We start from the raw sequence: 13,740 nt of genomic DNA on the forward strand, positions 1-13,740 counted from the left end.
AGACAGAGAAAGCTCTGCAGACCTGCTTCACTGCCTGTGAAGCGACTCCCCTGCAAGTGGGGAGCCAGGGGCTCTAACTGGGATCCTCACACGGGTCCTTGAGCTTTGCACCACATGCGCTTAAGCTGCTGCGCTACCGCCCAACTCCCTGGAAATAAATATTTTTTTAAAATGCTGGTGCCTCAAATATGAGGCCTCCAAGTTCAATCCCCAGCATCACATGTGCCATGAAGTTCTGGTTTTCTCCCCCATAAATTAATAAAGTATTTAAAAGTAATAATATGATTACAGTAAAAGGTTTTTTTTTTATATAATGTTTATGGGGCTAGCAGTGGGCTAGCATACTAAGTAGAACCTGTGCTTTACCATGCATGAAGCTATGGTTCCAGCTCCTACACCTGTGTTCTGTGCTCTTTATGAATGAAAAGTGGTCTGGGAGGCGGCAAAGTGGATAAAGCATTAGACTCTGAAGTATGAGGTCCTGAATTCAATCCCTGGAAGCACATGTAGCAGAGTAACAAATAAAAAAAAAAAAAAGGCCCTGGGAGGGGTAAAATCATGGACACACATGGTCCCAAACCACCAGCACCCAAAATGAAGCGTTAAAATGTCCATTCCCCCCGCCAGGATCTCAAAAATGTTAATGAACTTTATTTGATATTTCAGAAAGTATGGAGCTGGGGGAGGGGTCATCTGAAAAAAATAATGGTATTTTTTCATTCATTAGAACCTGCACTATTAACCTAACCATACAGATTCTTGGTCTAATATGACTTCAAAAATATTCCTTATCTGGTCACCTCCCTAAATACACACACACACACACACACACACACACACACACACACACACACACACACACACACACAAAACTGTATTTATTTTATCTTTCTCCTCCCTATAGAGCTGTACTCATTTGCTGAGTTACATTTTCTGGAGCCAACAATTATTAACCAAAGCAATCTAAACATAACTTTATTTTTCCTCTTCACTTCACAAAGGATAACTTAATTCATCTGACTGGCCTGCACAGTAACAACAAATACTATGGCAAAAAAGATTTAGGACATTAAATCAAGAGTTAAACATTGTTTAAAAAAAAAAAAAGCTGTTAAGCGCAGGTGGCGCAAAGCACAAGGACCGGCATAAGGATCCCAGTTCGAACCCCGGCTCCCCACCTGCAGGGGAGTCGCTTCACAGGCGGTGAAGCAGGTCTGCAGGTGTCTATCTTTCTCTCCTCCTCTCTGTCTTCCCCTCCTCTCTCCATTTCTCTCTGTCCTATCCAACGACAACAACAATAATAACTACAACAATAAAACAACAAGGGCAACAAAAGGGAATAAATAAATAAAATAAATATTTAAAAATATATAAAAAAAAAAGCTACCGTACTTTTTAAGCACTCATTCCTCCACCATTTCTCACACTTTGAATTTCTAAAGTTTAAATATCAATTGATAAAATGAAAAATGGGATAATAGAAAAATGTGAACTGTCTATACGCTGAAGAAAAATCTCCACACTTTGAAATTTACAAGCCAACAACTAGAATGATATTTTATCTGTAATTTTCCAATATATGAATTAATTTAGTCATTATATACATGCATTAAGAGTAGTCTGTGGGGGCTGGATGGTGGCACACCTGGTCGAACACACATTACAATGCATAATGAACCGGGTTCAAGCCCCGAGTCCCCACCTGCAGGGGGAAAGCTTTGCATGTGGTGAAGCAGTGCTGCAGGTGTCTCTCTGTCTCTCTCCTTCCCTCTCTACTTCTGGCTGTCTCTATCCAATAAAGATAATAAAAAAAAATTTTTTTTTAAGTCTGTAGTTTGTTTCAAGATTTTTACACGAAATGTCAAAAACTTTTTCCTGAGGGAGACCTACTTCTCTTATTGAAGATTTACATTACAGAATATTTCTGTCTTATTAAATACAGCCTAAGAAAAAATGAGTATGTTTGGCAGAGTCAAGAACAAAATGTAAAGTCATTTCATTCCTCCAAGAATGTAAATTCCCTATCTACAGACCTACATTTACACTTACAGGGAAGAAAGTTGGACTGTTTTGGATATACTTACATAGTAATCACCTGAAAATGCTGACTAAAGGGCCAAACCAAAGTCTAAATGTGTGCTCTCTTAGGCCTACACGTGGATAACTCTCGGATTAAAAACGATCCCAGAACTATTAAGCATTTGCTACAGAAAGCTGATGAATTATTTCATGCTAAGGAGTTAATTATTTTAATCGATAAAAGGGGTTGGCAGTATAATGACTGAGCAAAAACCTTTCAGCCCTGAGGCTCCAAGTTACCAGGTTCAATCCCCAGCACCATCAAATGCATGAGCTGAGTGGTCCCTGAGGTGGTGCAGTGGATAAAGCATTGGACTCTCAAGCATGAGGTCATGAGTTCAATCCCCCACGCACATGTACCAGAGTGATGTCTGCTTCTTTTTCTTTCCTATCTTTCTCATGAATAGATAAACTCTTTAAAAAAAAAAAAAGAAAGAGAAAGAAAGAAAAAGCAAGAGCTGAGCAGTGCTCTGGGAAAATAAAATAATGTTTCTTTAAATCGATAAGAACCACTCCTGTGGTCCAGGAGGTGGTACAGTGGGTAAAACGTTGGACTCTCAAGCGTGAGGTCCTGAGTTCAGTTCCTGGCAGCAAATGTACCAGAGTGATGTCTGGTTCTTTCTCTCCTCCTATCTTTCTCGCTAATAAATAAATAAAATATTTAAAAAAAAAAAAAAAACACTCCTGCTCCTTTAACAATCCAGATCTTTTAAAAAATACATAATGAGATACTGATAAAATGTAAAATGCGTTTTTTGGTATATTGCTTAAAAGTGTACTATTAACTCTTGACTGTCAACAGAGTACACGAAAAGTTCATTATATAATACGCCCCCTCTATTTTTATTATGCTTCTTTTTCAACTTCCTTTACAGTATGTCTTTTTCCTTTTCTTTCTTACTGACAGCAGCCTGTCAGGATGACATTTACCTACGCCTAGGGCGCAGAGTCTGTCTTAATTCACCCAAGTGTGCACACATGCCTGACATTACAGTCTTTAAGCACACTGCAAGTACAGAGGCGATCGTGAGCAGATCGTCAAACTCCAAAGACTCTCCCAATTATTTAAAAAAAAGAAAAGAAAAGAGAAAAGAAAGATAGATTCACAACAAAATCTTCCTCAGACCCCTGGCCTTTGCTAACAACTTAGCCCCAAGTCAGGTCGGATCTTCAAAGGGGGTGGGTGGGGGAGAAGGACTGGGATGAAAAAAGTCCTGGCTGAGTGTCTCCCCCCTCCCCACCCAGGAGCAGCGTGTGCCCGACCGCCTGAGGGTGCAGGGGCTTCTCCCACGTCCCGGGAGCCGGAAGCTCCACCTGGGGGGGGGGGGGTCGAGGCCGGCCGGGAGCTCGCGCAACTTTTCCCCTTCGCCGGCCCCCCACCCCCACCCCCCGCGCAGAAAAAGGACGTCGCTCGCGACGCCCCGGAAGCTTCTGCCACCAAATCCCCAGGGCAGCAAAAGGCCCCGCTGGCGGCCAGGGGCGGAGGCAGAGACAGCAGAGGATTCGGGGCTGAAGCCAACACACTTGACCGCGTCTGGGGAAGGGAAGTCATTCGGCAGCCGCCCGGAAAAGAACTCACGGCGGGGCAAAGAGAGAACAAGAGGCAGGGAAAAAAAAAAAAAAAAAGGAGGTGAAAAAAAAAAAAGAAAAAGGAAAAGGGAGAAAACGAAAAAAGAGAAAGAAGGAAAAAAAAAGAGAGAGAGAGAGAGACTTCTTCGGGTCGGCCCCCTTGCCCAAGTTGCTCAGGAGCCCGGTGGCGGAGACAGCCGGGTTGCCATCACCCACTGCTGCCCGCACCCCCGCCGTCCCCCACCCTCACCCCTGCCGCTCCGGGCCTAGGCGTCCGCGCGAGACCTCACTCACCCTCGGCGTCTGGCGGGTGCTTTAGCCTCCGGCTGCCTCCGCCTCTCCCGCTCCCAACGGCCCACGGAGGGGCGCGGGAGCCCCGCGCGGGAGAACGCGGAGGGCTGGTACGCCGAGGGGGACGGAGGTGTCCGCCACCGTCAGACCCCGCGACTCCGCTTCTTGGTAAATAGGAAACCCGGCGGAGGGGGGGAGGAGCGGCGGCACCGCAACTTCCCTCCCCGCCTCGAGCGCCGCCGGCCGAGCCCAGGCCTAGGCCTCCCTGGCTGTCGCCGCCGTCAGAGCTGGTCCCGAAGCCCACTACGTGCCTCCGATGGGCCGCCGCCTTCTGCGCCGCCGCTTCCGCCGGTGAATGATCAGCGCTGGAGTTTGAACAGGGCCCTGAACCATCTCAACGCCATTTGCGCTCCCGGCCCCCACCTCCTTCCTCCAACAGCCGCTCGCTCCGTCACTCCGCTTCCCACAGGCCCCGCGCGGCCGCCCGACCCCGCAGCCAATCGCTCGACCGCTTACTCAAACCGCCGCGCAGGCGCCGCGCCCCGCATGCTCCGGCGCCCGCCATTGGCCCGGCCGCGGGGGCCGACGGGATTTGTAGTCCCCGTCCGTGAGGTCCCGGTGCGGAGAACCCGGTGCGGGAACTGGGCGGCGGGCGAGACTGTTGCAGGGGTCGCGATGCGTCTGGGCTCCGGAGCCAGTTCAAGCTCCTGGCCCCGCCGGGAGACACAGGTGCCGCGGGGGAGGGTCGGAGGAGGGCGGCTGGTGCAGGCGGCTGTATCAATCGTTTCCCCTCCAGGGACCCGCCGGTGTCTGGGGACCGTGGGTTGTGCAGCTGCGCCGGGCCTGCTGGGGCCGGAGCCCGGGAGCAGGGAGGCGGGGAGCTCGCGGCTCGGAGACGCCCTCGACCCGGCCTGGTGAGTGCCGACCGGGCGCTGGTCGCGGCGGCGGGGACCGGGAGGCCGGGCACCCGGCGGAGAGCGGGGTCCGCCCGGGCCGCTGGACGCGCCATCTCCCCCGCGACATCACCTTGGAGTGCGGCGTCTGCAATATTCGTTGCAGTCACCCCGAGACTGCATCGGCCTAAGGAGTTATTCACGTTTTTAGGTTTGATTGACAACGTGATTGTGTTGCCAAGGAAAAGGGGGGGAGGAAAAAAAGACCTACTAAGCGTTTTGACGGGTAAAATGATCTGGGATCGAAGATTCATCTGAAAATATAACTCCTGCAAAAACAGAGAGGCGGAGACGAAAGCAAGCCAGCGGGTGTTTGTAATTGCTGGTGCTGTGTGATCCACATAGGCTCGTTATTCCTGTCTCTCTACTTGTATATCTGAAAATTCCCATAATAAAATGTTTAAAGAAATGAACCAGTTGATTGCCTTTGGGGAGGAGGGAGGTTGGGAGATGACCAGAGGAAAGTGTGTGTGTGTGTGTGTGTGTGTGTGTGTGTGTGTGTGTGTGTGTGAACTATACACCTTTTTATGCTGTTCGACGTTTTTTCTTCCTCGTGTAGTGTATTACCTACTCAGAAAATTGTAAAGTTTATTGATATTTTATTGAAGGCTGCAGTGGGAAATAACGTTTCCAAAGTAAGCCCAATCAGTCCCTTCTAAGAAGTGCACGATTCCTCAGACTCTGCAGCCCCGCTGTTTGGTGGGTGGTTAATGGAAATACATTGGGGAAATTGCTTTCAGTGAAAAGCCCGCCCCCTACTCCACAAATGGGTAATTTGCTTTGAATGCACACAGAAATTAGCTCCAACGTATTCCAGAAACTAAGAAAAACTAAAAGATAATAACAGTGGTTGAGGTCCTCTTATCTCTTCTGCAGGAATTTAAGATGAATTTCTAATGTAGTTGAATTGTTTTACTTTTGGCTGGCTCACTGCAAAGTTTATAAACTGACACAATTTCACTTGTCCGACCTTTTCTTTAACTTGTTTCAAAATAAGTCAACTCTTTAGTGCTTTGTGTGAATGGAAGTTATAACAGGTCTGCCTGTTTGTGTTCCACTATGGGGGATAAGTGTATGACTATTCTATTTGGGTCAGTTTTGTCTTAAAAAAAAAATAGGCATAGGATCTTGTTTTGTCAGTTTGTTTGAAGATTGCTGGCAGGGGTGCAAGCTGCACTTACTATAATTATTTAGATGACACTGGTGGGTGCTAATTAAGGAGTAATTACCATCAGAGTCAAAGACTAAGATCAAAAAGGAAAAAGAAAAAGTATAGAGGCTATTGTAAATTCTATGGAAAAGTGATGTGACCAGGACCATATGACCCTAACACAACTCACTCTACCCTAGGCCCACTGGTTTAGGACTCTTGACTTGGTCATGAAATAGCTGAATGAATAGAGCATTAGACTTGCATACCTTAAGTTCCTGGTTAAGTCCCTGGCATTGCTTGTGTACTCCGGCCTGTCTATCTCACGTGTAATTAAAAAAAAAAAAAAATGAGGTAGTACAGCGGATAAAACATTGGATTCTCAAGCATGAGATCTCAATTTCAGTCACTGGCAGCACATCTACCAGTGATGTCTGATTCTTTCTCTCCTCCTTTCTCATTAATAAATAAAATCTTTTAAAAAAAAGTGAGGGGAGATACCGCAAAATAACTTATTTGCCATGTGTACCTCCTAGGTTAGAATCTGACCCCCACCACACTGAAGGAAGTTTCAGTGCTATGAATTCTTCCCATATTTATCTCTGTCTCTATATATATCTGAAATGGTTAGCCTGCAGTAGTGAAGCCCCAGTGACCATTTAAAAAGGGGGGTGGGGTGGGGTGGGGGAGGGTGCCTGGTCTTGGTGCACCTAGTTGAGCGCACATGTTACAATGCACAAGGACCTAGTTTGATCCCCTGGTCCCCACGTGTAGGGGGGGGATGCTTTGTGAGTGGTGAAGCAGGTGTCTCTCTGTCACCCCCTTCCCTCTCAGTTTCTGGCTGTCTCTATCAAATGAATAAAGATAAATTTAAAAAAATCTAGGTAGTGCCATACCCAGTAGAATGCACAGGTTACATGCATGAGCATTTAGTTGAAGCCCCCATCCCCACCTTCAGGAGACTGAACATTCACAAGCAAGAAGTGGGGCAGTGCTACAGGTGTCTTGCTCTCTTGCTCTCCTCTTACTGCTATGTTTCTGTTTAGAAAGAAAGTGAAGGGAGTCGAGTGGTAGTGCATGTGGCGTAGGTGGGTTAAGCGCATGTGGCGTGAAGCCCAAGGACTGGCCTAAGATCCCGGCTTGATCCCCCGGCTCCCCACCTGCAGGGGAGTCGATTCACAGGCGGTGAAGCAGGTCTGCATGTGTCTATCTTTCTCTCCCCCTCTCTGTCTTCCCCTCCTCTCTTCATTTCTCTCTGTCCTATCCAACAATGACGACATGAATAATAACAATAATAAAAAAGGGCAACAAAAGAGAAAATAAAGAAGTAAATATAAAGAAAAGAAAAAAACTAGAAAGAGAGAGAAAAAAAAGATGACTGCTGAAAACAGTGGAGACCAGGCACAAGTCCCAGAATAGACCTAGTAGCAAGAAAAAAGCATTTCTAAAAATTGAGCAGTCTGTGGAGCATTTCTAATAAATAGTTTTTGGTGTGGTGGTTGTGTTAAGTGATGGAACTTAGTAACCTTGCTACCCCCTACAGCCACATGGATGAAACAGGAGTTTGCTAGGAATACTGAACTTTTGTCCCCACCTCAACTTCAGAATTGCGCTCTGCAGTTTCCTGTATGCACACTAGCAAGTGGAGAGACCGCCCTCTCAGGGCTCCTCCTGGGGGAGGTAAAGACCCTTGGCCTACGTGGTTCCATAGAGACAAGCAAATGCTCTGAATGTCCCACCCCATTTTCATGTTATTTGCCCTGAGTTCCACACCAGAGTGAAGAAACTGGACTCCACTGTGGATAACATTTGCGCAAAAAGCTTCCTATTACTATTTTGTCTTCTAGATCCCCTAAGCCCAACTCATCTCCACCTCCTGCCCCTGATTTGATTCTCTCCACTTTATTCAGATCTGTTTCATACACACATACCAAGTATCCAATAGGTGTTTTTTTGTTTGGTTGGTTGGTTGAGTGTGACTGTGTGTGTGTGTTTTGTTTGTTTTGCTAAGATGCTTCAACACAGACTCAGATGTTTGCCTAGGAACAAACCTGGCAACCTTGTACCTGTGGTGTAGTGGCTGTCCCCTGTATACTGCCTGGAGGATGGCACAATCCTCACTACCTTGACTTCTACATGGGTGGATTCATTCTTTACTTTTCTGAAGAAAAGGTAATCCAGTTCACCAAATAAGATGGGTGACTTGCCACCAGCATCACACAGAGGGAGTATCAGGGCACCAACAGAAGCTATGGTGCTCTCACTATCTGAATGGGAAAGTCATCCTCATCCTGGGAATACGAAATCTCACATATGTGGGACACCAGTTCCAATGGCAGAAAGAGAGGGAGGAAGGGAAAGAAAAAGGGAAGTGGAAAGAAAGGAAAAAAGAGGAAAAGAGGGGCAGCATGGTGGCATATTCTGGTGAGCATATACTACAGTTTGCAAGGATCTGAGTTCAAGGCCCCAGTCCCTACCTATAGGGGGAAAGCTTCACAAGTGGTGAAACAGTGCTACAAGTGTCTCTCTCCCTCTCTATACCCCCTTCCCTCAATTTCTGTCTTTCTATATCCCCCTTATCTCTCAATTTCTGTGTCTATCCAATAAATAAATAAATGTTTTAAAAAAGAGGGGGAGAAAAAAAAAGGAAAAGAAGGAAGGGGGGTGTTGGGCAGTAGCACAACGGGTTAAGCGCAGGTGGTGCAAAGCTCAAGGGCCGGCGTAAAGATCCCGGTTCGAGCCCCAGCTCGCCACCTGCAGGGGTATCGCTTCACAGGCGGTGAAGTAGGTCTGCAGGTGTCTGTCTTCCTCTCCCCCTCTCTGTCTTCTCTCTTCATTTCTCTCTGTCCTATCCAACAACAACAACAACAATAATAATAACTACAACAATAAAACAACAAGGGCAATAAAAGACCTCACCTGCAGGGGGAAAGCTTTGTGAGTGGTAAAGCAGTGCTGCAGGTGCTCTCAGTTTCTGGCTGTCTCTACCCAATAGATAAAAATAATAAAAATTTAAAGATAATAAAAAAAGTGGATGGAGATAGTTTTAACCTGAGGCTCCCAGGTCTTAGGTTTTTTTATTTTAATATTTATTTTTTTATTCCCTTTTGTTGCCCTTGTTTTTTTATGTTGTAGTTATTATTGTTATTGTCGTTGTTGTGAGAGAAATGGAGAGAGGAGGGGAAGACAGAGAGGAGGAGAGAAAGATAGACACCTGCAGACCTGCTTCACCGCCTGTGAAGCGACTCCCCTGCAGGTGGGGAACCGGGGTTCGAACCGGGATCCTTATGCCGGTCCTTGTGCTTTGCGCCACCTGTGCTTAACCCACTGCACTACAGCCCGACTCCCCAGGTCTTAGGTTTAATTGCCCCCCCCCCATATCACTATAAGCCAGAGCAAGCAGTGCTCTGGAAAAATAAATTAAAAAATAATACAATCACATTCTTGCAATCTATTGCACTGGAATGGCTTACAAGATGTAGACCAGGTTAGGGCTAGATAACATAATGGTTATGCAAAGAGTCTTCCATGCCTGAGGCTCCAAAGTCCCAGGTTCAGTCCCCTGCACCACCATAAACCAGAGCTGAACAGTGCACTGGTAAGAAAAAAAAAATTAATAATAATAATTTAAAAAAACAAGATGTAGTGGTCCGGGAGATGGCGCAGTGGTAAAGCTTTGGACTCTCAAGCATGAGGTCCCGAGTTTGATCCCCGGCAGCACATGTGCCAGAATGATGTCTGGTTCTTTCTCCTATCTTTCTCATAAATAAATAAAATCTTTAAAAAAAAAAAAAAAACCAAGATGTAGACCAGGCCCTGAACATAAGTCTCTAGCTCGTCTACACCTGTGCTTTGCCTCTATGTGGTGCACATGACTTCCATTACCCTCCCAGTGACTCTCCTGGTATTTATGTCTTTTTTTTTTCTTTTATTGTGAAGAACATGGCTCCATTCTGACATACTGAGTGCCAGGGATTGAAGCTGGGGCTTCACACATGCAAATACTACTCTACCCACTGGGCCACCTTACTGTTGACCAGTCATTTTAAATTGCAACACCCCCACTCACTCTTCCTACTTTTTCTCCAGGACACTCACCTCTTCTAAAATATCACATATTTTTTGCATGTTTATATTCCCTTCAGAACAAGGGTTAACTTTATTAATTATTATTATTATTACTTACTGAGGAGAGAGTAATTGAAAAGAGGGAGAAAGACACCTGCAGCAGTGCTTCTCCCCTGTAGGTAGAGCCAGGGGGTTTGAACCTGTGTCCTTGTGTATGGCAACATATTCAACTAGATATAGCACTACCCAGCCCCAATTTTGCCTATCTTATTGCCACTAGTACTGGCATAAGGATCCCAGTTCAAGCAGGGGGGTCGCTTCACAGGTGGTGAAGCAGGTCTGCAGGTGTCTATCTTTGTCTCTCCCTCTTTGTCTTCCCCTCCTCTCTCCATTTCTCTCTGTCCTATCTAACAACGGTGACATCAATAATAACTACAATAGCAACAATAATAACTACAACAATAAAAAACAAGGGTGGGGGTCGGGTGGGTTAAGCGAGTGTAGTGCCAAGCTCAAGGATCAGCATAAGGATGCCGTTTTGAGCCCCCAGCTCCCCACCTGCAAGGGAGTCACTTCACAGGCAGTGAAGCAGGTTTGCAGGTCTCTCTCTCTCTCTCTCTCTCTCTCTCTCTCTCCCTGTCTTCCCCTCCTCTCACTATTTCTCTCTATCCTATCTATGTCCTATGTCCTATCTCTGACCTATCAATGATGACATCAATAACAACAATAATAACTACAACAAGAGTGAGAAGAAAAAAAAAGGGCAACAAAAGGGGAAATGAAAAAAAAAAGGTCAACAAAAGAGAAAATAAATATAAAAAAAATTTAATGTTTAAAAAAATATGAGACAGGTAGGGGTATAGCATAATAGTTATACAAAGAGACTTTCATGCCTGAGGCTCTCAAGTCCCAGGTTCAATCCTTCACACTGCCATAAGCCAGAGCTGAGCAATACTCTGGTTAAAAAAATAAAATAAAATAATATGAGACATTTAAAAGGAAAGAGGAATTAAAAAGAGAGAGAGAGAGAGACACCTGCAAAACTACACTGTTCATGTAGCTTCCCCCCCCCCCGCAGGTGAGGACTAGGTACTTAAACCTGTGTCCTTATGAATTATAATATGTGTGCTTAACCTAGTGTGCTACCCTGTTTCCTTCTTTCATGTAAGACTATATCTTTGTTTTTTTGTATATGTTATTGGACAGAGACCAAGAAATTGAGAGAGAAGGGGGGCAGGGTATAGAGAAAAAAAAAGATACCTGTAACACTTTCGCTGCTCGGGAAGCTTTTCCCCTGTAGGTGGAAACCAGGGGCTTGAACCTGGGTCCTTACAAGTTATAATATGTCTGCTGTACCCAGTATGCCAACCTGGCCCCCATGTAAAATTTTATCTTGAAAAGAAAATGACTGGAGACTACCAAAAGTAGTGGCTCCATAAACTGTGGCCCCATAAATTGTTGACTAGATACTCCCCATGGGGAGGGGAGTATCCCTGAAGTTAGCTTTTGTTCTTGCTTTGGATAGGTTTTCATTCTGAGAATTGAGATGAATACTACTGTAATCCCAATTACCTTGTTTTTCAAGATAATTGGAATATATTCTCCAGAGACAGTGACATCCTTTGGGGAATAAACTGCTGTGTCAGTAGTTAGAAGACAAAGCAAGGGAAATTCTCTGAGGACATGTTGTTTGACAGTGATTGGTACCCAGCAACCTCTAAGAGGCTTAGCTACCTGACCCTTGTGGAAACAGCACTCTTATCCCCAGGATCCTTGTCCCTAATAAGCTGTGATATTCTTCCTCCAACCCTGCTGAAGAACTCTGCCAGGCTAGCGTGAGGGTGCCTCTTCTCAGGTGTGTACTCTCTGGCTTGGAGAGAACACGACTAGAGCCAGCCTGGGCTGCTACTCACTCAGTGACGCGAGAGAGATGACTCAGGAACAGAGCTGGTGGTGGCGAGGCAATTCAGTTCTTTATTAATCAGAGAGCCAAGGCTTTTAAGAGTTGGACCCGGAAGTGGCAAGTCGGAAACAGAAATGGCTTGACATGGTTTGGAAAAGGGTGGAGAAAGGCAAACGGGGACTGGGAAAGGTAGGAACTTCCTTAGCAACTGTTCTGAGAGTTTTAACTGGTAGGATTAATAATACCCTGCAGGCAGGGAGGGTCTTGAGGGTAGAAAGAAGATAAATCAAAGGAATGGAATGGGTGGGGATCTTTCAGGCAAAACAATGATTATGTAGATAATAAGGGAGCAGGCCATAGTATCAGGAATGCAGGGTGCTTTGTGAAGCAGGGAATCTGATAAGATGAGGCAAACCTTGGGGGGGGGGGTCTCATGTCCCTCCTCACTTGACCTCTCAGTGGAGAGAGAGAGAGAGACTGACAGGATGGATATCCCCTCAAGTCAAGCCCTGCCAAGCTCAACCACAGCCTCACAATTTCCCTACAGAACTCTCCTGGAGTTTCCCACCATTAAGACTAAAATCCAAAATTCTTATCATGGCCTACAATACTCAACAAGATCTGGTTCATGTGGTCCGGTAGGTGGCACAATGATAAAGCTTTGGATTCTCAAGCATGAGGTCCTGAGTTTGATCCCTGGCAGCACATGTGCCAGAGTGATGTCTGGTTCTTTCTCTCTTCCTATCTTTCTCATTAATAAATAACTAAAATCTTAAAAAAAAAAAAAAAAAGACCTGGTTCATGACCACTCCCATCCCTTCCCACCTTGCCAAACCTACCTTCCCTCTACCACCAGAACCTGCCAAACCAGCTCCTGCTTGTCCTTTCTGTTTACTAGTCCCTCCACTAGTGCTAAAAGACTACATATGACTGACTCCCTCACTTCTTCAAGGTCTTTACCCACTTACCTTCTCAGTAGTGCTGTGTATCTTGAGTATCTATCTTCCTCTGCCATCACTCCCCAACAGCTTACCCTCTTGTTACCATAGCAGTCACTGTACTTGTTTGACATATTACCTCACTGTTTCCTTCCACTAGAATATAAGCCTCATGGTGGCCCAGAGGTAGTTCAGTGGATAAAGTGTTGGACTCTCAAGCATGAGAACCTGAGTTCAGTCCCTGGTAGTACATGTACCAGAGTGATGTCTGGTTATTTCTGACTATCTTCATGAGTAAATAAAACCTATAGGGGAGTCGGGCAGTAGCACAGTGGGTTAAGCGCAGGTGGCATAAAGCACAAGTAGCAGCTTAAAGATCCCAGTTCAAGCCCCCACCCGGCTACCCACCTGCAGGGAAGTCACTTCACAGGTGGTGAAGCAAGTCTGCAGGTGTCTTTCTCAACCCCTCTCTGTCTTCCCCTCCTCTTTTGATTTCTCTTTCCTATTCAACAATGACAACAACAACAATAACTACGACAATAAAGCAACAAAAGGGAATAAATAAATAAATATTTTAAAAATTTAAAAAAATAAAACCTATAGATGGATAGATAGATACTCTATGAGAACAGTTTGTTGACTTCTATTCACTGCCATCTGCCCAATATAGCTAGAATAATGCCTCACCACAGAAAGTGTCCCATCAATATGAATACCTTGTAAATTGTGTTCAGTTCTGTGCCAGGTTTTTCACTGGGAATTCACACCAACATGATTCCACCATACTAG

The 13,740-nt window shown here is 45.5% G+C and overlaps 1 protein-coding gene and 1 pseudogene across 1 annotated transcript in view; both read right to left on the reverse strand.

Moving 5' to 3' along the window:
* The window catches only part of WAPL (WAPL cohesin release factor), a 94,493-nt gene extending 90,419 nt beyond the window's left edge, over positions 1–4,074 (reverse strand). Inside the window, exon 1 of the mRNA XM_016191340.2 lies at positions 3,943–4,074. The gene's annotated coding sequence lies outside the window, so the exon portion shown is untranslated. The remainder of the gene's footprint in view (positions 1–3,942) is intronic.
* Positions 3,939–4,504, reverse strand: LOC132541388 (elastin-like; annotated as a pseudogene).
* Between the last annotated feature and the right edge of the window lie 9,236 nt (positions 4,505–13,740).

Source organism: Erinaceus europaeus, chromosome 1, assembly GCF_950295315.1.
Source record: "Erinaceus europaeus chromosome 1, mEriEur2.1, whole genome shotgun sequence".
In the NCBI taxonomy this organism is placed as follows: Eukaryota; Metazoa; Chordata; class Mammalia; order Eulipotyphla; family Erinaceidae; genus Erinaceus; species Erinaceus europaeus.